This window comes from Somniosus microcephalus, chromosome 29 (assembly GCF_052327205.1).
Source record: "Somniosus microcephalus isolate GS21.2 chromosome 29, FLI_Smic_1.0, whole genome shotgun sequence".
Taxonomy (NCBI): Eukaryota; Metazoa; Chordata; class Chondrichthyes; order Squaliformes; family Somniosidae; genus Somniosus; species Somniosus microcephalus.
The window spans coordinates 35,419,060-35,442,583 of NC_141015.1; the positions used below are offsets into that span (position 1 = coordinate 35,419,060).

The following is a 23,524-nucleotide window of genomic DNA, read 5'->3' on the forward strand; positions in this document are numbered from 1 at the left end:
TTTTTCCCCAAGGTAGTCAGTCATGCCTGGGCACCTTGTGACATTTGTCCTCCTTCATGTGTGAGCTGAATATGAAAAGCCTGTGTCCTAACCCCAAATCCCCACCTTCCCAGCAAGGATCCCTGGACAGTTATCAGAAACATAAATCCTGGAAAAGGAGAACTAAAAACAATTAGATCACATGTTCATCCAAACTAGAGGCCCTGGAGAGGGTGCAGAGGAGATTTACTGGAGTGCGACCAGGGATGAAAGACTTCAGGGACTAGAGAAACTGGGGTTGTTCTCCTGAGAGCAGAGAAGGTTAAGGGGAGATTGGCTAGAGGTGGTCAAAATCATGAAGGGTTTTGATAGAGTAAATAAGGAGGAACTGTTTCCACTGGAAGGAGGGTCGGTAATCAGAGGACACAGATTTAAGGTAATTGGCAAAAGAACCAGAGGCGATATGAGGAAAAAAAATTCACTCAGCAAGTTGTTGTGATCTGGAATGCACTGCCTGAAAGGGCGATGAAAGCAGATTTAATGATAACTTTGAAAAGGGAACAGGATAAATATTGAAGGGAAAATAATTGCAGGGCTGCGGGGCAAGAGCAGGGGGAGTGGGACTAATTGGAGAGCTCTTTCAAAGAGCCGGCACAGGCACGATGGGCCGAATGGCCGCCTTCTGTGCTGCATCGTTCTATGATTCTACGAACACAAAATGGCCATTCCGCATCATCTCAGTTTCAATACAAACCCCTGCATATTAAAGCCATGTAATTTCAAGAAAATTAAGATTGCTGTACAGGTGGAGGAAGTACTTAGGTAGCTAAAAGGTACCTTAGTACTTCTGATTACTTAATCAGAAAACAGGTTAGCTAAAAGGTAACCTGTTTTCTGATTTTGTTAGTCACAAAACAATAGCTGTGATTAGATTATTTAATGATTCCATAAACAGCAATGAGATGAAGGACCAGTTAATCTGTTTTGTTGGTGTTGGGTTAGGGGATAAGTGTTGGCCAGGACACCGGGGAGAACTCCCCAGCTCTTCTTCAGATAGTGGCCACAAGAACTTTTATGTCCAGCTGACAGGACAGGCAGGGCCTCGGCTTAACGTCTCATCCGTCGCTGTCTCAGTACTGCACTGAAGTGTAGGTTGTTTTCAGAAAATTTGCGGTTTTATTAACAAACTAAAACGCTCCATGATTGGAAAATAGAAATAAGAAAAGCAGTCAGAATATGCTAAAGTTCAGTTCTCCATCTATATCTCTATCTTAGGCAGTCCCTCAGAACCGAGGATGACTTGCTTCCGCACTAAAAATGAGTTCTCAGGTGACTGAGGAGTCGTCTCTGTCACAGGTGGGGCAGACGGTGGTTGAAGGGGCGGGTGGGTGGGGTGCTTGGGTTGACGTGCGCTCCTTCCACTTGCTCCCGGCGAAGAGACTCGAGGTGTTCGGCGCCTTCCCGGATGCTTCTCCTCCACTTTGTGCGGTCTTGGGCCAGGGATTCCCAGGTGTCGGTGGTGGGGGATGTTGCACTTTTTCAAGGAGGCTTTGAGGGTGTCCTTGAAGCGTTTCCTCTGCCCACCTGGGGCTCTCTTGCCGCGTCGGAGCTCCGAGTAGCGCACTTGTTCTGGGAAATTCAGTTATTTTGCGCGGGGCAGGTTAGTTTTGGTGCAAATCAAGGATTTAGTTACTGACTCCACTGTGATCTCAGGAGTTCGGCCTATGGCACAGACCTTGCAGTTCAACCCCAACCCTTGTAAGCACATTAGCAAACGCATTTCCTACATTACAACAGTAACAACACGTCAAGAGAAAAAGTACTTCATTGGCTGTGAAGAGCTTTGGGACGTCCTGAAAGGTGCTACATAAATGCAAGTCTTTCATTCTTTCTTGTGACAACTTGTCTTTAAAAATAAGTCTTTTAACTTTCCATCACACCTTATTTGGAAAAGTACTGATACAGATGTATTTTCATTCGACAAAATTTAAAAACTCATTGGCCCAGAGACACCAAGCACATTTATCTGAAATCCCTCCCCTCACGGATAGTTTTACGGAGGTGCTAGTCTGTTTAAAATAAAAGGGTCGACGCCTTTGTTGAAACAGCGCAGGGCGATCGGATTCAGCATTCTGACCCTACAGTTTGATTTCAGGCTATTAATAATTCTTTGCTTTGGAGATGCTTATAAAATGAGAGGCTGACGTGCAGCAACATGGTGTGTGTCCCTCCCAGGATTTCTTCAATGAAATCTCTCAAAGGGCCACGATGTCCTGGCTCCACGAAAGAATAAAGATTCATTCGATTTTCTTTTGCGGTTTAACAGGCTGCTGGAAGACCTTATGTATAACAACCGAGGAAAGATGCCAGTGTGCCCCTTATGTTTGAAAGCCTTGTGAACTTGTCATTTTCCACACAGTCAGAGATAACCAGATTCAGCAGCTGGAAGAATGTTCAGCCAGTGCTGTATCGGAGGTGTGTTCAACTTCACAATTTCAGCTAAGTCGCTGATCTCACTCACTGATTGCTGCTCGAGATTTGTCCCAAATGATTTTATTATAAGAAATAAGAGCAGGAGTCGACCATTCCGCCCTTCGAGCCTGCTCTGCCATTCAGTAAGATCATGGCTGATCTTCGACCTCAACTCCACTTTCCCCACCCCGGTCCCCATATCCCTGATATCCAAAAATCTATCGACCTCTGTCTTGAATATACTCAGCGACCGAGCATCCACAGTCCTCTGGGGTAGAGAATTCCAAAGATTCACCACCCTCTGAGCGAAGAAATTTCTCCTCATCTCAGTCCGACATGGCCGACCCCTTATCCTGAGGCTGTGACCCCTGGTTCGAGACATTCCAGCCGGGAAGACCACTCTCTCGCTATGAAGGAATGCACTTTTCAGGCCCTGTATTTAGTGTCAAAGGCACTCGTACCGAGTTCCACCATTAATTGTCAATTGTATTTGCTGTAAATAATGCAGTTGTCCCCTCAGGTGCAAAGCCATCATTCCCTATGCTGCAGGCAGCACCAAGCGATGCACTCTGGCTTGACCCCCAGGAGGGTGCAACTAATTATCAGGAGCGATTCGCAAACTGTGTGGTCTTCGGAATCAGAAGTAAAAGCTGAAAATGAGCTCAGCGTTACCGAATTGTACAATTCTTCCTTCATTTGAAGCCCTTACGACACATTGCTGTAAAAACGAATTAACTCCCAATTCTTTGCAAAGCCAATTAAGGCATTAACATTACTGTGCTCATAATTTGATTGGCTGAATTCACTCCATTTAATTTGATGAACCATTACAACTCAGCTTTTGTTCACATTAGCTGCCAGTCATTGCGGCAGCACTTCAATGATTTATCTTCCACAGGTGCACCGCTGGCACAATATTTTCTTTTTAATCCAAAGGTGCTTTGCTCTTTTCAAAGCAAATGCCTCGGATTTGATGCAGGTTAAAAAAAAAACGACTGGATTTTTTTCGCTCTTCAGCGACTGCCATCTGTTCAACTCTGATAAGAAGGTAATGTGGAACTTCAGAAACACTTCCCGTGCTGCACGCACATTTTCATCTCAGTCACAAGAATAGATATGTAGCACAAAAGGTTCAAATGAGTTATGAGCTTTCGCATTAAGACAGCTGCAGGCACGGCAATTCAATTCCGGAAAATAATGTTGTGGGAATGGATTTCCTCAATGCAACAACTGTCCCCCTAATGAAATAAAATCGCACACATTTTAAGCTTGCCTTGTACCCATTCATGTTACAGCTTTGGTGTCGGTGCAAAGCAATTTCATGCGTGTAAATGAACCAAATCAGGAGTGGGGGCAACCCGGAGCGAGATTCCTTGGCGTCTCACTCCGTTCACAATATATATTAATGATCTGGACGAGGGAACTAGATGTAATATCTCCAAATTTGCAGACGACACAAAGCTGGGTGGGAGGGTAAGCTGCGAGGAGGATGTCGGGAAACTCCAGTACGATTTGGACAGGTTGGGTGATTGGGCAGAAACATGGCAAATGCGCTATAATGTGGATAAATGTGAGGTTATCCACTTTGGTGGCAAAAACAGGAAGGCAGATTATTATTTGAATGGCAATAGATTGGGAGAAGGGGAAATGCAAAGAGACCTGGGTGTCCTTGTGCACCAGTCGCTGAAGGTAAGCATGCAGGCGCAGCAGGCGGTTAAGAAGGCAAATGGTATGTTGGCCTTCGTAGCAAGAGGGTTCGAGTACAGGAACAAGGATGTCTTGCTACAGTTGTACAGGGCCTTGGTGAGACCGCACCTTGAGTATTGTGTGCAGTTTTGGTCACCTTACCCGAGGAAGGACGTTCTTGCCATGGAAGGGAGTGCAGCGAAGATTCACCAGGCTGATACCTGGGATGGCAGGAATGACGTATGAGGAGAGATTGTGTCGATTGGGCTTATACTCGCTGGAGTTTAGAAGATTGAGAGGGGATCTCATCGAAACCTATAAAATTCTGTCAGGTCTGGACAGACTAGATGCAGGAAGGATGTTTCTGATGGCCGGGGACTCCAGAACCAGGGGTCATAATCTAAGGATAAGGGGTAAGCCATTTAGGACTGAAATGAGGAGGAATTTCTTCACCCAGAGAGTGGTGAACCTGTGGAATTCTCTGCCACAGAGGGTGGTGGAGGCCAGTTCATTAAATATATTCAAGAAAGAGTTGGATATATTTCTTGAGGCTAAAGGGATCAAGGGATATGGGGAGAAGGCAGGGACAGGGTACTGAGTTTGGATGATCAGCCATGATCACATTGAATGGCGGAGCAGGCTCGAAGGGCCGAATGGCCTACTCCTGCTCCTATCTTCTATGTTTCTATGTACCACTCTTGTTGGGGCATCGGTATCCGATTTGCACCACACAAATTTAACATTGGTGCAGAGCTGAGAGTGTTTGTGCTCAGTAATGTAACAAACACGCCTTCAGAAAAGTATTCATTTTGTTTTTCCCGCACTGGAGTTGTTCTGTCTCTGGCCGGTTCCCGAGAGGGGTTTTGGGGCCGGGCGCCAAAGAGGAATTCTGTCCGAACCGGGGGTGGGGGGGGGGGGGGGGGGGTGTGGGTGGGGGTCAGCTTGGACGGGATTGCCCCCACGTGCTTGAGCCTCCTCGATACACCTAGTGGAGTCAGGGCCCAGTGCCACTTTCAGCGACTCGATGGCTTTGGCCGCGAGCTGGACGTCGGCCCAGGACAGGAGCCGCGGCCCGCTCCTCCGCCGCCATCCAGCCCGCTCCTCCGCCATCGAGCAGGTCCCTGACTCTGGTCACCTTGCCAGACACAGCCCTGCGCCGGGTGGCCCTGGAGATGGAGCACGCGGTGTCCTCCGGCATGCTCGAGGCTTTCCGCGACCGGTGGGCGCCGCGGGGACTGGAGTGCATCATCACCCCGGCCAACCAAATTTTAATTTAAGTTGTTAAGTTTCATTTAATGTTTTATTAGTTGCAGTTTATTTGGTTTAGAGTCCACACAAAAGAGTACACTAGATTGGCTGCTGTACTTGCCTACAAGACTACAGTGACTATACCATTGGATGCAAAGCACTTTGGGACGTCCTGAGGATGTCATAATGCCATAATAAATGCTAATTCTTTCTTTCTTTAGATCAGCACCATTAATGGAGGGAGGTACCATTAATGTCAGATACACTCCATGGTGTGAACACGCCTGCCTCCCCTATGAGGAAGGGTTGAGCAGGGTGGGCCTATACTCGTTGGAGTTTAGAAGAATGAAAGGGGGTCTTATTGAAACATATAAGATTCTGAGGGGGCTCGACAGGGTAGATGCAGAGAGGATGTTTCCCCTCGTGGGGGAATCTAGAACTAGGGGGCATAGTCTCAGAATAAGTGGTCGCCCTTTTAAGACGGAGATGAGGAGGAATTTCTTCTCTCCGAGGATCGTGAATCTGTGGAATTCTCTGCCCCAGAGAGCCGTGGAGGCGGAGTCAGTGAATATATATTCAAGTCAGAGATAGACAGATATTTGAAAAACAGGGGAGTGAAGGGTAATGGGGAGCGGGCAGGAAAGTGGAGTTGAGGCCAATATCAGATCAGCCATGATCTTATTGAATGGCGGAGCAGGCTCGAGGGGCCGAATGGCTGACTCCTGCTCCTATTTCTTATGTTCATACGTTCTTAACCTGAAGGCATTGCAGACCCTCCAGAAAGTGCCAATATGATCTGCTGTTGGGATAAGGGAGTCGGTGAAGGCATTATAAACACGGGGCGAATATGCACGGATGTCAATCTGCTCGACCCCAAACCAAGTAAGTGCCAAATATAAAAATGGGTCACCACCTCCGCGCTCCGCAACACACTCAAGCCCGACAGATGGACAACTAACTTGCCCAGACCTTCACCGAAGGTGGTCCGTAATGAGATGCTAGTGCTAGGTGTCTGCTGTGGCTCAGTGGGCAGCACTCTCAACTCTGAGTCAGAAGGTTGTGGGTTCAAGTCCCACTCCAGAGACTTGAGCACATAATCTAGGCTGACACTCCAGTGCGGTACTGAGGGAGTGCTGCACTGTCAGAGGTGTCGTCTTTCAGATGAGATGTTAAATCGTGGCCCTGTCTGCCCTCTCAGGGGGATATAAAAGATTTCAAGGCACGATTTCAAGGGCGGGCAGGGGAAGTTCTCCCCGGTGTCCATGGCCAATAGTTATCCCTCACTCAACATCACTAAAACAGATTACCTGGTCATTCTCTCATTGCTGTTTGTGGGACCTTGCTGTGCGCAAATTGACCGCTGCGTTTCCAACAGTGACTACACTTCAAAAAGTACTTCATTGGCTGTAAAGCGCTTTGGGGCAACCTGAGTTTGTGAAAGGTGCTACAGAAATGCAAGTTCGTTCTTTCTTTCCTTGTTAAGCTTTCTGTTGGCCGGTGACAAACGATTTTGCCTCGATCATCAAACTCTCCCCCCACCCCGCTAACACTGAGAACTTGAATTCACCACAGTAAGTGCAAACGAGGGCCTTACCTTGTACGCCAATCCTCTGCGGCAGTAGGCCTCTCGAGCAACTTCCCATTCGAAATAAAATTGCCGCACAGTTTAACTGAACTCTCACCCGAGTCAGTTCAGTGCCTTGCCCTCGAGAGACTTGACCTTCCCTCTTTCCTTTCTTTTAAGCATCCCTTTTCTCCCTCGCATGTCAGCTCCACAAAGGAGCGGAAGCAGGGCTGGTGCTGGCCAGCACACCATAGAACGCCAGGTCACTCACTCCGGCTTCTGTTGCACCTGCAGGCTCCCATCTGATACTCAGTCCCAGTATGAGGCTGCCATCCATCATGCTGCTGAATTAACACACTGTTTGGCAAGACAATGGGCTCATTCATTCTGGGGCTGAGGCACCAAAACAAGTCGTGTTTGTTATAAAGAACCGAGAACACATGTAAGTATCAAATTGCTGTGCGGCAATCTGTTGGACAAGATCTATTTACCAAGAGCTGATGCAGAAAAAAAGTCTTAGTTACAGTGGGCATCTGTGTAAAACCTGAACAATCCCATGGAGCCGTAAATCCTGACTACATTTGAGCTGTATACTTCCATTTTTTGTTTGTTAAGGTACGAGTTCAGGTGAGGTCAAATGCAATTAGGGAACAACAACTTGAATTTATATAGCGCCTTTAATGTGGTAAGACGTCCCAAGGCACTCCACAGGTGCGTTATCGAACAATATTTGACACTGAGCCAAAAGAGGAGACATTAGGACTAAAAGCTTGGTCAGAGAGGTAGATTTTAAGGGGTGTCTTAAAGGAGGAGAGAGAGAGAGAGAGAGAGAGGTAGAGAGGTTTCGAGTGGGAATTTCAGAGCTTAATGCCTAGACGGCTGAAGGCCGTCAGGAGTATGTCCCTCGATGCTGCCATTTAATTTGGTGACATTGTATGTAGCCATCCTGTGTAATGCGCTACTTTATCCAGGGGCCACAGCCTCAGGATAAAAGGTAGGCCATTCAGTACTGAGATGGTGGAGCGATGAAAATCGGGGAAGCGCAAGAGGCCGGAATCGGAGGAGCGCAGAGATCCCTGGGGGGGGTTGCAAGGCTGGAGGAGGTTATAGAGAGAGAGAGAGAGAGGGCAGCTGAAGGCACGGCCACCAAGGAAATCAGGGATGCACACGGATAAACCTGGAAAGGGGCACGTCTGTTTTCAATGACAGGTTTACAAACTGAGGTCTCTGGATGCTAGGTCTCTGTCTGCAAAGAGATCAGAGAGATACCTGAGGTTATTAGATTTCTGTCCATCTGTCATCAGATTTCTATATTTGTTGACTTATTAGCAGCAAGGTCCTACAAAAAGCAATGAGATCAGCGGCTCTTTCCGCCCCCCCCCCCTGCTTTTGGTGATGTTGGTTGAGGGAGGAATATTGGACCAGACACCAGGAGAACTCCTGTGAAATAGCCATGGGATCTTTCACATTCACCTGAACCAGCACAACAGGTGGCACCTTTGATAAGGCAGCACTGCTTTGGTGGCCTGGACTGGGCTACAGTAGCCTAGTGGTTATGGTACTGGACGAGCAACCCAGAGGTTGAGTGTTCAAATCCCACCGTGGCAAGTTGTTCCAGGGACTATTTAAAGAGAGGCAAAATCTCCCTAGCCAAAAATGAACCATCATTCATCTCACTGTGGGACCTTGTTTGCCTGTAAATCAACTCATTAACTTTAGGACATGCTCGTTCTTTCTTATCAATAATATATCACTTAGTATAAAGCATTTGTTTGAAAGAGATTTTTATAGGAAGGAATATACAAGAAACAAACACCATCCTAGACAAACGTCCCTTTTATTGCTAGTGTCGGTGCCCTAAATTTAAAGAAATATAAACATTTAACTTATAAAAATTACCTTCTATAATCTCAGGAGCAAGTCCCTCGATGCTGCCATTTAATTTGGTGACATTGTATGTAGCCACCCTGTGTACTACGCTACTTTATCCAGGGGCCAGTCTCAGAATAAGGGGTCGGCCATTCAGGACTGAGATGAGGAGAAATTTCTTCACACAGAGGGTGGTGAATCTTTGGAATTCTCTACCCCAGAGGACTGTGGAGGCTCAGTCATTGGGTATATTCAAAACAGAAGTCGATAGGTTTCTGACTAGTAAGGGCATCAAGGGATATGGCGATAGGGCTGGTGAATGGAGTTGAGGCAGAAGATCAGCCATGATCTCATTGAATGGCGGAGCAGGCTCGAAGGGCCAAATGGCCGACTCCCGCTCCTATTTCTTATGTTCTTATGTGATGACAATCAGCTCCCTTTGACGCCGTTTTTCCCTCAAGTATTCCAGCTGCTGATTGTCAGCCAAATGTTCTCGCATCGAGCAAGAAAGCTTCTCCCTCGCCTTCCTGTCAACAGCGTGACATCACCAAGCTCAGTCATGACATTCTAAGAACAATCACTGAATGACGCAACACAGAAATAGGCCGCTCGGCCCAGTAGGCCTGCACTGGCGACCTTCGCTACCACCTCGTCTAATCCTCCTCTTCTGCATGCTTCCAATACCCTTGAGCATTCTTGTGTCAGCTGTGGCTCAGTGGGCAGCACACTCGCCTCGGAGTCAGAAGGTTGTGGGCGCAAGTCCCACTGCAGGGACTTGAGCATATAAAGCTAGGCTGACACTCCAGTGCAGTACTGAGGGAGTGCTGCACTGTCGGAGGGGCCGTCTTTAGGATGAGACGTTAAACCGAGGCCCCGTCTGCTCTCTCAGGTGGACGTAAAAGATCCTGCGGCACTATTTCGAAGAAGAGCAGGGGAGTTATCCCCGGTGTCCTGGGGCCAATATTTATCCCTCAACCAACGTAACAAAAACAGATTATCTAGTCGTTATCGCATTGCTGTTTGTGGGAGCTTGCTGTGCGCAAATTGGCTGCGGCGTTTCCTACATTACAACAATGACTCCACTTCAAAAAGTACTTAATTGGCTGTAAAGCGCTTTGAGACGTCCGGTGGTCATGAAAGGCGCTACAGAAATGCAAGTTTTTCTTTCTTCAAGCAACAAGCTAATTCCGTTTTAAAAGAATTGATAGATGCTGTTTCAATAACCGCTTGCATTTACAGAGCAGCTTTAACGTAGCCATACGTCCCGCGGCGCTTCACAGAGGCGGTTATCAAACACAATTTGACACCGAGCCACATGAGGCGACATTAGGGCAGGTGACCAATAGCTTGGTCAGAGGTAGGCTTTAAGGAGCGTCTTAAAAAGGAGGGAGGGGAGGGGTGGAGAGCGATGTTCCCTTTAAATTGCGTGGCCGTGCAGCGTTCCAGGGGTCCCGCGTTAAAAGAGCTGCGCGGCACAAAAAAAATTACGGAGTACATTGGCGGAGAGGTTTAGGGAGGGAATTCCAGAGCTTAGGGCCCGGGCAGCTGAAGGCACGGCCGCCAATGGTGGAGCACCTTCTAACCACCCTGGGTGCAACCAAATTTTCTTCTAACCCCACCCCCCCACTTTAATTCTTTTTGTGCTCATCTTAAATGTGTGCCGTCTCGTTAAACAGCTCTTGATGCAGCATTAGTACGGTAATTTTATTAATACAGGTAACATGACAAACAATAATGAGGCATTTTTACAGGAAAATCCTCATTTCCTTTACTGCGCCTACTCTTTGACCTCCTAAGATGCAGTCAATTCAATGCAGCATTAAAAAGGATTCAGGATTAATTAGCAATGCGGTTGAGAGAACATTTTATGAAAAATGTCCAAGCAATGTAGGTTTATAGATTATCTCAGTAAACAGTTTGTGATGAGGATCAAGAGTGAATCGATTACCTTGTTTAGTGAGCAATTTGCTTGCCCGCCATGCAACAGGAGCTGGAGGCAACCCGTGCCTGTTTAGACAGATCACCGCAAATTAATTTCAGGTTAATTGATCCATCTGGAGGCTGTTCTAGGACCTGGTTTACACAGTGCCTTGTCCCTGAAGCAGGACATGTCTTCAATGGTATCAAATTACCGCCCAACATATGTTCTTCACTGCACAAAGGGCAAGATAACCCGAGGGGGATTCAAATAAGGCCATTTATATGGATCCAACATGAGTCATTACCGTTCACCGCTGTTCTGAAACCGAGCACAAGATGCCCGTTTGCCTCACAGTCCAAATGGTTCTGTTACCTCCGGGCTTGACTATTCCAACGCACTCCTGGCTGGCCTCCCACATTCTCCCCTCCCTAAACTTGGAGGTCATCCAAAACTTGGCTGCCCGTGTCCGAACTCGCACCAAGTCCCGTTCGCCCATCACCCCCCTGTGCTCGCTGACACACATTGGCTCCCAGTTAAGCAGCGCCTCGATTTCAAAATTCTCATCCTGGCTTTCAAATCCCTCCTCGGCCTCGCCCCTGCCCCTTCACATCCCTGTAACTTCCTCCAGCCCCACAACACCCCCCGAGATCTCTGCGCTCTTCTAATTCTGGCCTCTTGAGCAGCCCCGATTTTAATCGCTTCACCATTGGCGGCCGTGTCTTCAGCTGCCTGGGCCCTAAGCTCTGGAATTCCCTCCCTAATCCTCGCCACCTCTCTTCCCTCCTTTAAGACGCTCCTTAAAACCTACCTCTTTGACCAAGCTTTTGGTCACCTGCCCTAATATCCAATTAAGTGGTTTGGTGTCAAATTTTGTTTCATAATGCACCTGTGAAGCAACTTTGGGACGTGTCACTTCATTAAAGACGCTATATAAATGCAAGTTGTTGTTGTTGGATTAAAATGTACTTGTTTGTGACACACCTGTAGATTCCAGTACAAACTATTTGTAGCTATGTGCAGATAGAGAGAGTTGGAAGTTACAGTTTGGGTGCTGCAATTAATGTCAGGGCCCTCGGGTGGGCAAGGGAACGAACTGGTCAAAGTTTCTGCTCCTGATCACTGCCCAGTGCTGAAAAGTGAGCGCGTCTATGTGTGGACTTCGAACGTCGACAGGGTTGGACGATCTGTGATACCCCACATCATTGAACGGCCGAGCCATTCGCTCATGAGGCATGTACATGAAGGGAAGACACCTGGGCAAGGTACTGGAGGGCGGTCGAATCACAATGAGTTATCGTTAAGGCAGGAGGAGAGAAAACTGAAAGGAAAATTTAAATGTAATAAAATAGCAAGAGCCCATCCCCCTCGCCCGAGAACAAGAAACAAGGGTTTACTGGGGAGGGGGAATTCACATGATAATTTCCTGATTATTTATAGATTAAAGTGCTCAGAAATATCAACACTTTCACTGCACTCGAGAAATCTTCCTGGTGCAGTTTGTTCAAATATTTTTCATATAAATTAAGAGTGCAGGCCATCCAATGGCACGGTGAGGATTCTGCTGTTGCTATGGTGAGGCCATTTATCCCATCAGTCTTAGAGCCACTTTGATTATACAAAACAGGGTTTGGACTTTGCACCTCCACCCTGGCGACAGTCACCCAACAATCACCTCAGACAATGTTTGCAGGCCGGTACATAAAGGTTACAGCACAGAAAGAGGCCATTCAACCCGACCAGTCCGCCTCGGCTTTAAGCCCTCCACGCGGACAAATCGTCCGAATCACACTTCCCCCACCCTTGTTCCCACATCCTTTTACCCCCTTTTTTCTTCAGACACCGGTCAAATTCCGTGGCTCAGTGGGGAGCACCCTCGCCTCTCTGAGTCAGAAGGCTTGTGGGTTCAAGTCTCACTCCAGGGACTTGGGCACATAATGCAGGCTGACACTCCAGTGCAGTGCTGAGGGAGTGCAGCACTGTCGGAGGCGCCGCCTTTCGGCTGAGACGTTAAACCAAGACCCTGTCGGGTAAGCGTAAAAGACCCCGTGGCACTATTTCGAAGACGAGCAGGGCCGTTCTCCCCGGTGTCCAATATTTATCCCTCAACCAACATCACTAAAAAGCAGATTATTTGGTGATTTCACACTGCCGTTTGCAGGAAGCTTGCTGTGCGCAAATTGGCTGCCATGTTTCCCACAACAGTGGCTACACTTCAAAAGTACGTCATTGGCTGTAAAGCACTTTGCGACGTCCCGAGGTCATGGAAGGCGCGATAGAAATGCAAGTTCTTTCTTTCTAATCTTGAATGCTGACATTATTTCCGCCTCACCCGCTAACCCTGGGAGTGCACAACCTCCTAACTCCTTTGTGTGAGGAAATTTCAAGATCACTTACATTTTATCTTGCATCTGCAATAAGCTCCATTTCTCCCCACAAGGGACAGGACGGGAGTTCCCAGCACAAACTGGGAAACCTCAAACTTTTACTGGAGCCAGTAGTAAGCAGGGCTTGCTCTAATCTATATAAATATTTCCAATCCCCCTGCTATTTTGACTGGTTCTGGTTGGGTGAAACACGTGATCAACACACATCTGGAAAACAGACGAAGAAACAATAACGGAAATTCGACATCCCAAGTTCACATCTGGGTTCCTCCAACGTGGATTTAAAGCGTTAGTTTGTGCAAGTTCTGTTCTGTTCTGTGGTATAACGAATCAGAAACATATTGGCCCATATTTTCCGATGCCTACGGGTGTGTATGGGCCGTGTACCCACCCATAGGGACGTCAGGAATGCCGGTTTCAGGCATGTGAAGCGCATGCGCTGAAAAACGGTATTTCCGATCTGTCAAGAATCCTCTTGACAGATCCTCGGCCTGCCCTCTGGTGAAGGGCCTCTGCGGGGTGGGGTGGGGGCGGGGGGGGAGTGCCGCTTTCTGCAAAACCTCCGCCTGCTGAAAACCCTTAGAAATCTTACGTCTGGTGTAAGGCCTGCTTTTATCAGCGCAAGAGTTGAAAAAAAAGTTTTAAAAATATATTTTTCACTCATTTATAATTTTAAAATACTTTTTTTTTAAAGTTTATTTTTTAGCCCTGTAAAAAACTTACATTTTTTCCAAAAAATTACATTTTTGTTTAAATTTTTTTCATTTAATGTAATTTTAACTCATTTTAAAAATGTGATTTAATTTTTTTTTTTTTAAATGTTTCCGTGCCTTTTTGGGGTGATCCTCATTCATATATTTGACGGGTCTATCTGTGAAAAGTATGAAGGGAGATTCCCTTCTTTCATTGGCTGGCCTGGCCCACGTGATCCCAAGGACGCTTGCGAACCGCCTGCGCCCCTCTGGGATACGTGGGCCCTGCGCATTTCGACTGTGGAGAGGCCCAGGAGCGGAAGTGTCCGGACCTCAGGGGCCCTCGGGTAAGTTCGTAGATTTTTTTCCTGATAGGAGGCATCTGCACGCAGGAAGCCCCCGATTAAAATTATTGGCCCGTAATTTCCAATCAACGGCAACATTTGGTCTCCGGGCCCTGGGCTACGGCCAATGTCTCCTGTTGGAAGGTGCAAGTGCAGATAGGTGGAGAGAAGGTTGGGCTCGATTCTAAATGACCCCCTCGGCCACAGCCTGCCGACGCTCACACTCCGTTACCCCCCAAATTATGGAGAAACAAAGGCCCATAATACAGGACACCAAAGTTGAAAGGAGTAAATAAAGGCAAGGCAAATTGGGGAGTACGAACATACAAAGTTGATGAGCAGGAAAAGACCAGCTGGTCCCATCAAGCCTGGCCCCACACTCATGATGGCCAAAGGAACGCTTCCTCCCCTCGCGCCCATCATGCCACTGGCTCACACGCAGGAGTATAGTGGAGGGTACACTACCATGTACTGAGCCTACCCACTATTTATTTTATGAGGCTGTGAATGAGGATTAAACATACTGGGGTTAAATTTTCAGTTTTGGCTTAGAAGCTGTATGTGTGGGGAGCACGTTTTGGAATTCAGGCATGCAAATGATTCGCGCCCCCACCGACATGAATCTGGTCATTCATGTGGAAATGACTTATGAAATAATACTGGGCGGCCTGCTGGTGGCGCTGTCCAGGGAGAGTATAAATACTCGGGCACAGGCCCAGCTTGCTCAGGACATTCTTTAACAGGAACTAGTGAAGGACACAACTAGACCTCCATGTTGTAAAACAGTTGATTAAAGCCTTGTTTAATGCTTAGACCAAGTGCCGAGTAGTTTTCTTACATCACCCACGATTTTCCATCCATTAATGTCAAGTCTCGTGTTATGAACCTGAATGGGACACATGTTAGGAACAGGAATAGGCCATTCAGCCCCTCAAGCCTATTCCACCATTCAATTTAAAAAAAGACTTGCATTTATATAGCGCCTTTCATGGCCACCGGACGTCCCAAAGCGCTTTACAGCCAATGAAGTACTTTTTGAAGTGTAGTCACTGTTGTAATGTAGGATCATGGCATAATTAGATCATCTTAACTCCATCTACCCGCCTTGGTGCAGTAATCCTTAATACCCTTGCCTAATAAAAATCCATCAATCACAGTTTTGAAATTTTACAATTGACCCCCAGCCTCAACAGCTTTTTCGGGGAGAGTTTTCCAGATTTCCACTACCCTTCGTGCAAAGAAGTGCTTCCTAACATCACCCTTGAATGGCCTGGCTCTAATTTTAAGGTTATTCCCCCTGGTTCTTGACTACACCGTACATCTTATGCAGTTCTAATGTTGCTGCAATACAACTGATCCCATTGGTAGAATGGCCAATATGGGTGAGGTATGAGACAGCTGTATCCCAGCAAGAGACAAGTATCTTTAGGAAAAAGGGAAGATGGGATTTTTTTTTTTAAAAACACGTTCAACCCAAATAAGATGTAGTGGTAAGTAAAGTTGATTCCTCTGATGAAGAGGTTGTCTTATGAAAAAAGGTTGAACAGGTTCAAAATCAAATCAAATCAACTTTTATTGTCATTGTTAGTGCACAAGTGCAGTACAACGAAATGTAGGCTTGCGGCTCCCGAGTGTGTACATTTAGATTATACTCATTGGAGTTTAGAAGAATGAGAGGTGATCTTATTGAAACATATATTATGATGAAGGGGCTCGGCAGGGTAGATGCAGGGAGGATGTTTCCCCTCGTGGGGGAACCTAGAACTAGGGGGCATAGTTTGAGATTAAGGGGTCGCCCTTTTAAAACGAAGAGGAGGAGGAATTTCTTCTCTCAGAGGGTCGTGAATCTTTGGAATTCTCTTCCCCAGAGAGCTGCGGAGGCGGAGTCAGTGAATATATTTAAGGTGGAGATAGACAGATTTTTGAACGATAAGGGAGTCGAGGGTTATGGGGAGCGGGCAGGGAAGTGAAGTTGAGGCCAAGATCAGATCAGCCATGATCTTATTGAATGGCGGAGCAGGCTCGAGGGGCCAAATGGCCGACTCCTGCTCCTACGTCTTATGCTCTTATGTAAAACAACCAATGCTGTTGAAACTCTTACTTTTTTGAAGCAATTACTGGGTGCAGTGTACATAGAAACACAGCTGGATGAACACGTAGCCCCGAGCAAGCCCTCGTTCAAAAGAAACCACAATCAGATAAGGAGCACCTCTGATGCAGGTTTGGTTCAAATTTGACTGAGTGATGTTAATTGGAGTGAGATGTCAGGCAAATGGATGGACAGAATCCTAACAAGCCCATTTTTAGTTACAGGAGCGATTTGCATTTATATAGCGCCTTTCTTGACCTCAAAACATCACAAAGCGCTTTACAGCCAATGAAGTACTTTTTGAAGTGTAGTCACTGTTGTAATGTGGGAAACAGAGTCTGAAAAATGAAGTGTCTTCTTAAATGTTGGGACAATCTGACGACAGCATTTCCCGAATTACTGAGGTGACAGCTAAGTGTTTACTGCAGCAAAGCTGTTCCGTTTTCAGTATGTTGATAAAGGTGTGATTAACACCATGAACATGGAAGTCAGTCAAAACGTATTAGTGATACTGTTCTGTGAGGAGAGGGTAGAGGAGAGACAGAGGATTCAATAGCCAAACTGCTTATGTAAACAGCTAAAATGGCAATTCTGTATGTAAACAGTTGCCCGACTCCATCTCTCCCCCTGGCAACAGTCTGAGGCTGTTCGCAACCTTGGTGTCATATTTGATCCCGAGATAAGTACATAGCCGCGCCATCACTAAGACCACCTATTTCCACCTTTAACATTGCTCAGCTCTGTCCCTGCCTCAGCTCATCTGCTGCTGAAACCCTCATCCATGCCCTTCTTACCTCTAGACTTGACTATTCCAACACACTCCTGGCCGGCCTCCCACATTCCACCCTGAATCAACTTGAGGTCATCCAAAACTCTGCTGCCCGTGTCCTAAATCGCACCAAGTCCCGTTCACCCATCACCCCTGTGCTCGCTGACCTACATTGGCTCCCGGTTAAGCAGCGCCTCGATTTTAAAATTCTCATCCTTGTTTTCAAATCCCTCCAGGTCCTCGCCCCTCCCTATCTTTGTAATCTCCTTCAGCCCTCCGAAATATCTGCGCTCCTCCAATTCCGGTCTCTTGAGCATCTCTGATTATAATCGCTCCACCATTGGCGGCCGTGCCTTCTGCTGCCTGGGCCCTAAGCTCTGGAATTCCATCCCCAAACCTCTCCGCCTCTCCACCTCTCTCTCCTTCTTTAAGACGCTCCTTAAAACCTCCCTCTTTGACCAAGCTGCCCTAATATCTCATGTGACTCGGCGTCAAATTTTGTCTGATAATCGCTCCTGTGAAAATATTTCTTAAGGCTAAAGGGATCAAGGGATATGGGGAGAAGGCAGGGACAGGGTACTGAGTTTGGATGATCAGCCATGATCTCATTGAATGGCGGAGCAGGCTCGAAGGGCCGAATGGCCTACTCCTGCTCCTATCTTCTCTGTTTCTATGTTTCTATGAAGCGTCTTGGGACGTTTTGCTACGTTGAAGGCGCCAGATAAATGCAAGATGTTGGCCGTAACGGTGTCATTGCAGGCTCTGACTGGTAGGTGGTGCTGGAGAGAGGGTTTCTGAAGCCTCTCTCCCAACCCTGCATTAACCTTCTGCACAAAAAAAACCTCATTGATCAAGTGCCCGAGGCCAACGCCAACAGACAATTAAATACGATAGCAAAATACTGCGGATGCTGGAAATCCAAAATAACAACAGAAAACGCTGGAAAAACTCAGCAGGCCAGGCAACATCGGTGGAGAGAGAAACGTTGACTCTATTTCTCTCTCCACAGATGCTGCCTGGCCTGCTGAGTTTTTCCAGCGTTTTCTGTTGTTATTACCGACAGGTAAAGTTAGAAAATAGAGAAAGCCTCAAAGAGCTACTGGGGTTAGGGATGTTTCTGACCAGGTACAGACATAGATGACTGGGGCAAAAAGTTCCCATTACAATCTACTCCCCTTAATTCAAAATTGCTCAATTTGAAGATTTTTTAATTGGAAAAATCACTTTGAATTATCAGGAGTAGACCGTGTATCTATTTCTGAAAGGCAACGGAGGTATAGTAGCGCAGTGTGACTAAAGAAAACTCCAGGGTAAAGGGATAGAATGACCTACTCCTCAAGCACTCGTAACAAAATACATGTTCCCTCTCTCTTGCACCCCCCCCCCCAACTATATATGATTTTCTGAAAGTATGATTTCAAGGTTTTACAAAACATTAAATTCCACCCTGCACTGATTGGCTTTCTCCACTGCATTTCTGAGGCGATGTAATGGAACAAAATGTATGGTCGCTCAGGATAGGCACTCCTCTCTGCCCAGCCCCCACCCCGGCCAAAGCTCTACAGACCAGTAAACGCCAACACAAAGACTTCGGGCTGGATCTTGCCAGCCCTGGGGAGGTGGGTTTGGAAGCGGGACTGCCGGGAAAATGGCAGAATCTGGGGGCGGGTGCCCAACCCGCCTCCGTGCCATCTTGCCAGGAGGCGGGTAGCCGTCCCACGCCAGGTCCCGTCTCCTTGGAGGCAGAAAGGGATTACAGCCACTTAACTGCCTGTTAACAGGCAGATAAGAGGGTTATCCCCTTTTTGCCCTCACAAGTGCGGGCTTCCCGAAGGCTCCGAAACCCGCCAGGGTCACCGAGGTGAGTAGTGGGTCTGCGGGGTCCAAAAGTGCGCTGTGGAGGTGAGTGATGGGTGCAAGTGTGGAGAGGTGAGTATCTGAGGTAAGTGGAAAGTGTTAGAAAAAGTTTACTTACCTTTGTTTCTTCCTGCAGGCTTCAAGAGTTGGGTATGCGGAGAGTCTCCAATGGAACAACCATCTAATTTCTGCTGAAGAAAGAGGTTTGATGAGGTCTTGAATTCAAGAACTATTCAAACTACAGAGGTGGTCAGTGTTTGACAGCTTCATAGAGCTGTCAAATGATGACAATTCATCTGTTAAAAAATTTTGACAGATGAAACATCATACGCTGACGTTCTCTGTAACCGGCTTTCCCTTAATTGGCCTGCTGGGCGGGCTTAACCAGGTCAATCAAGGGAAAGTAGCGTGGGTTGGCCACAAGTCGATGGAGTCGGGACATCGACCCGCTAAGCAGCAGTCCCGCCTCCAATGCCCCCCATTGCCAAAATCGCCCCCCAGGGGTGTTTCTTCAAAAAAAGCCTCACAACATCTGAATATTCGATGGAGTAGGTGTAGTAGCTATGTTACTGGACTAGTACTCCAGAGGCCTGGACTAGTACTCCAGAGGCCTGGACTAATAATCCGGAGAACATGAGTTCAAACCCCACTGAATTGGAATTTGGTTTTTTAAAAATCTGCAAGTATTTTAAGAAAAACTGGTGTCAGTAAAAGTGACCATGAAGCTGTCAGATTGTCGTTGAAAACTTAACTGGTTCACTAATGCTCTTTAGGGGAGGGAACCTGCCATCCTTACCTGGCCTGGCCTGTATGTGACCTCTTCCACCTAGAAGGACAAGGGCAGCAGGCGCATGGGAACACCACCGCCTCCAAGTTCCCCTCCAAGTCACACCCCAGCCTGACTTGGAAATATATCGGCCGTTCCTTCATCGTCGCTGGGTCAAAATCCTGGAACTCCCTCCCTAACAGCACTGTGGGAGCACCTTCACCACACGGACTGCAGCGGCTCACCACCACCGTCTATATATTTCCAAGTCAGGGTGGTGTGTGACTTTGGAGGGGAACTTGGAGGTGGTGGTGTTCCCAGGTGCCTGCTGCCCTTGTCCTTCTAGGTGGTAGAGGTCACATATAGGCCAGACCAGGCAAGGATGACAGGTTCCCTTCCCTAAAGAACATTAGTGAACCACTGGTTGGCTCTTAACTGCTGTCTGAAGTGGTCAAGCAAGCCAGTCAAGTTGTATCATACAAGAAAGTGGCGGCTACCACCTTCTCAGTGCAACTAGGGATGGGCATTAAATGTCAGCCTTGCCAGTGACGCTCACATTCCAAGAATGGCAAGTCAACTGGTGTGCGTCATCCTGGAGAATTACTTTTAAGCTCTGGCGAAAGTCTAGTGCATTTTTAGTGGGACACAAAGCTACTCAGTACCTTATCAATCTGTTGTTGCATCACTGTGGCTGTGACAGCTTCATATTACAGTAAACTCTCGTTTAAACGGCACCTAATCAACCGGAATTCTTTAATAACCGGCAAAATAGATAGCCGGTAATCTTGCCGAATCCATCCATTTTTCGTTTTTCCGAGTCCGAGTTTCCCCGCGGTGGCCGAGTTAGTCGCTGGTTTTGATTTTTTTGGTGTTAAAAATTGCCTACCTCGCTGTTATCCGCAATTTTTAATCAACCGGTACCGTCGGTGCCGGATACCAAAGAGTTTACTGTACTTGTATTCATTGTACACGAAACACAGAGAGTTGGCATGCAGGCACAGCAAGCAATTAGGAAGGCAAATGGCATGTTGGCCTTTATTGCAAGGGGGTTGGATTACAAGAGTAAGGAAGTCTTGCTGCAATTGGTGGTACCACGCCTGGAGTACCGTGTACAGCTTTGGTCTCTGTTCCTAAGGAAGGATATACTTGCCTTAGAGGGAGTGCAACGAAGGGATGAGAGGTTGTCCTATGAGGAAAGATTGAGTAGAATGGGACTATATTCTCCAGAGTTTAGAAGAATGAGAGGTAATCTCATTGAAACATAAAAGATTCTGGGAGGGCTTGACAGGGTAGATGCTGCCTCCTCTGGCTGAAGAGCCTAGAACCAGGGGGCAGTGTCTCAGGATAAGGGGTTGGCCAGTTAGGACAGAGATGAGGAAGAATTTTTTCACTCAGAGGGTGGTGAATCTTTGGAATTCGCTGCCTCAAAGGACTGTGGATGCTGAATCGTTGAGTATATTCAAGGCTGAGATCGATAGATTTTTGAATATAAAGGGAATCAAGGGATATGGAGATCGGGCGGGAAAGTGGAGTTGAGGTCGATGATCAGCCATGATCTTCTTGAATGGCGGAACAGGCTCGAGGGGCTGTGCGGCCTCCTACTGCTCCTAATTCTTATGTTCTTATATTAACTTAACAATTGGCTCGAAAACAAAGGTACTGATTTTGCTTGTTATAATACAATTAAAGTAATGAAGAGATTTTAATTTAAGGAAAATACTGTATTAGAGACTGTAGCTGAATGCACCTAATCATTTTAGCAATGTGATTCTAAAAGGTTATTATGTACTTGGAGTGGAAAATACACCCACGCAGATTGAAGAGCAAAGAACTGTAATGGTTATGTAGAAGTCACTTATTTTAGGATTAATTACAGACAATTTATTACAAGAGAAATGGATCTGAAAAACACACACTACTGAGGTCTTCCTGAAAATACTGCTAGAGGTGCCATAAACCAAGTCCTGCCCCATAGTGAACACTAAAGCTCTCGTGACACTAGTCGAAGAAGAGCAAGGAGTTCTCCTGGTCTACTGGCCAACATTCCTTCCTCAAACAAGGTGCCTTGGTCTACTGGCCAACATTCCTTCCTCAAACAATGTATCCTGGTCCAGTGGCCAACATTCCTTCCTCAAACAATGTGTCCTGGCCAACATTCCTTCCTCAAACAAGGTGCCCTAGTCTACTGTCCAACATTCCTTCCTCAAACAAGGTGCCCTGGTCTACTGGCCAACATTCCTTCCTCAAACAAGGTGTCCTGATCTACTGGCCAACATTCCTTCCTCAAACAAGGTGTCCTGGTCTACTGGCCAACATTCCTTCCTCAAACAAGGTGCCCTGGTCTACTGTCCAACATTCCTCCCTCAAACAAGGTGCCCTGGTCTACTGTCCAACATTCCTCCCTCAAACAAGGTGCCCTGGTCTACTGGCCAACATTCCTTCCTCAAACAAGGTGCCCTAGTCTACTGTCCAACATTCCTTCCTCAAACAAGGTGTCCTGGTCTACTGGCCAACATTCCTTCCTCAAACAAGGTGTCCTGATCTACTGGCCAACATTCCTTCCTCAAACAAGGTGTCCTGATCTACTGGCCAACATTCCTCCCTCAAACAAGGTGCCCTGGTCTACTGGCCAACATTCCTTCCTCAAACAAGGTGTCCTGATCTACTGGCCAACATTCCTTCCTCAAACAAGGTGTCCTGGTCTACTGTCCAACATTCCTTCCTCAAACAAGGTGTCCTGGTCTATTGTCCAACATTCCTTCCTCAAACAAGGTGTCCTGGTCTACTGGCCAACATTCCTTCCTCAAACAAGGTGCCCTAGTCTACTGGCCAACATTCCTTCCTCAAACAAGGCGCCCTGGTCTACTGGCCAACTTTCCTTCCTCAAACAAGGCGCCCTGGTCTACTGGCCAACATTCCTTCCTCAAACAAGGTGCCTTGGTCTACTGGCCAACATTCCTTCCTCAAACAAGGTGTCCTGATCTACTGGCCAACATTCCTTCCTCAAACAAGGCCCCCTGGTCTACTGGCCAACATTCCTTCCTCAAACAAGGCGCCTTGGTCTACTGGCCAACATTCCTTCCTCAAACAAGGTGCCTTGGTCTACTGGCCAACATTCCTTCCTCAAACAAGGTGCCCTGGTCTACTGGCCAACATTCCTCCCTCAACCAAGGCGGAAAGAGCAGAATAGCTCTTTCAAAGAGCCAGCATTGGCAAGGTGGGCCAAATGGCCTCTTTCGGTGCGGTACGATTCTATGATATTATTGCACCTTGGTTCGTGGAAAGTAAGGAATCGCCTTTGGAAGTGGACTGCTGCAGTGAGCACAAGTTAACAAATTATCGCGACAGACTGTTCAAAATTATCCAGAAATATCATCTGACAGTAATGCTTCACTATTCAGCAACGAGTCAAGAACCTTAGTCGCAGACAGGACTGTATTTTCCGATGGTTGCTAATGTGGCTAAATATAATTTAATTTTAATTCTGGCCCTAACTTATATACCATTTATAAACCTGAGGAAAATATCATAGAATCTTGCTGCCCAGAAAGAGGCCATTCGGCCCATCGTGCCTGTGCCGGCTCTTTGAAAGATCGATCCAATTAGTCCCACTCCCCTGCTCTTTCCCCATAGCCCAGCAATGTTTATCCAATTCTCATTTGAAAGTTATTACTATAACTTATATATATATGTCATTTTTAATTCATTCTCGGGATGTGGGCGTCGCTGGCAAGGCCAGCATTTATTGCCCATCCCTAGTTGCTCCTCGAGAAGGTGGTGGTGAGCCACCTTCTTGAACCGCTGCAGTCCGTGTGGTGAAGGTGCTCCCACAGTGCTGTTTGGTAGGGAGTTCCAGGATTTTGACCCAGCGACGATGAAGGAAT

At 47.0% G+C, this 23,524-nt stretch overlaps 1 protein-coding gene and 1 long non-coding RNA gene across 2 annotated transcripts in view; one reads left to right on the forward strand and one right to left on the reverse strand.

Annotated features, from left to right (window-relative positions):
- The window catches only part of ndst2a (N-deacetylase/N-sulfotransferase (heparan glucosaminyl) 2a), a 172,383-nt gene extending 165,193 nt beyond the window's left edge, over positions 1–7,190 (reverse strand). The window contains exon 1 of the mRNA XM_085970595.1: positions 6,980–7,190. The gene's annotated coding sequence lies outside the window, so the exon portion shown is untranslated. The remainder of the gene's footprint in view (positions 1–6,979) is intronic.
- Positions 1–23,524, forward strand: part of LOC147098634 (uncharacterized) — a 679,602-nt gene that overhangs the window by 207,711 nt on the left and 448,367 nt on the right. The gene's annotated exons all lie outside the window — the stretch shown is intronic.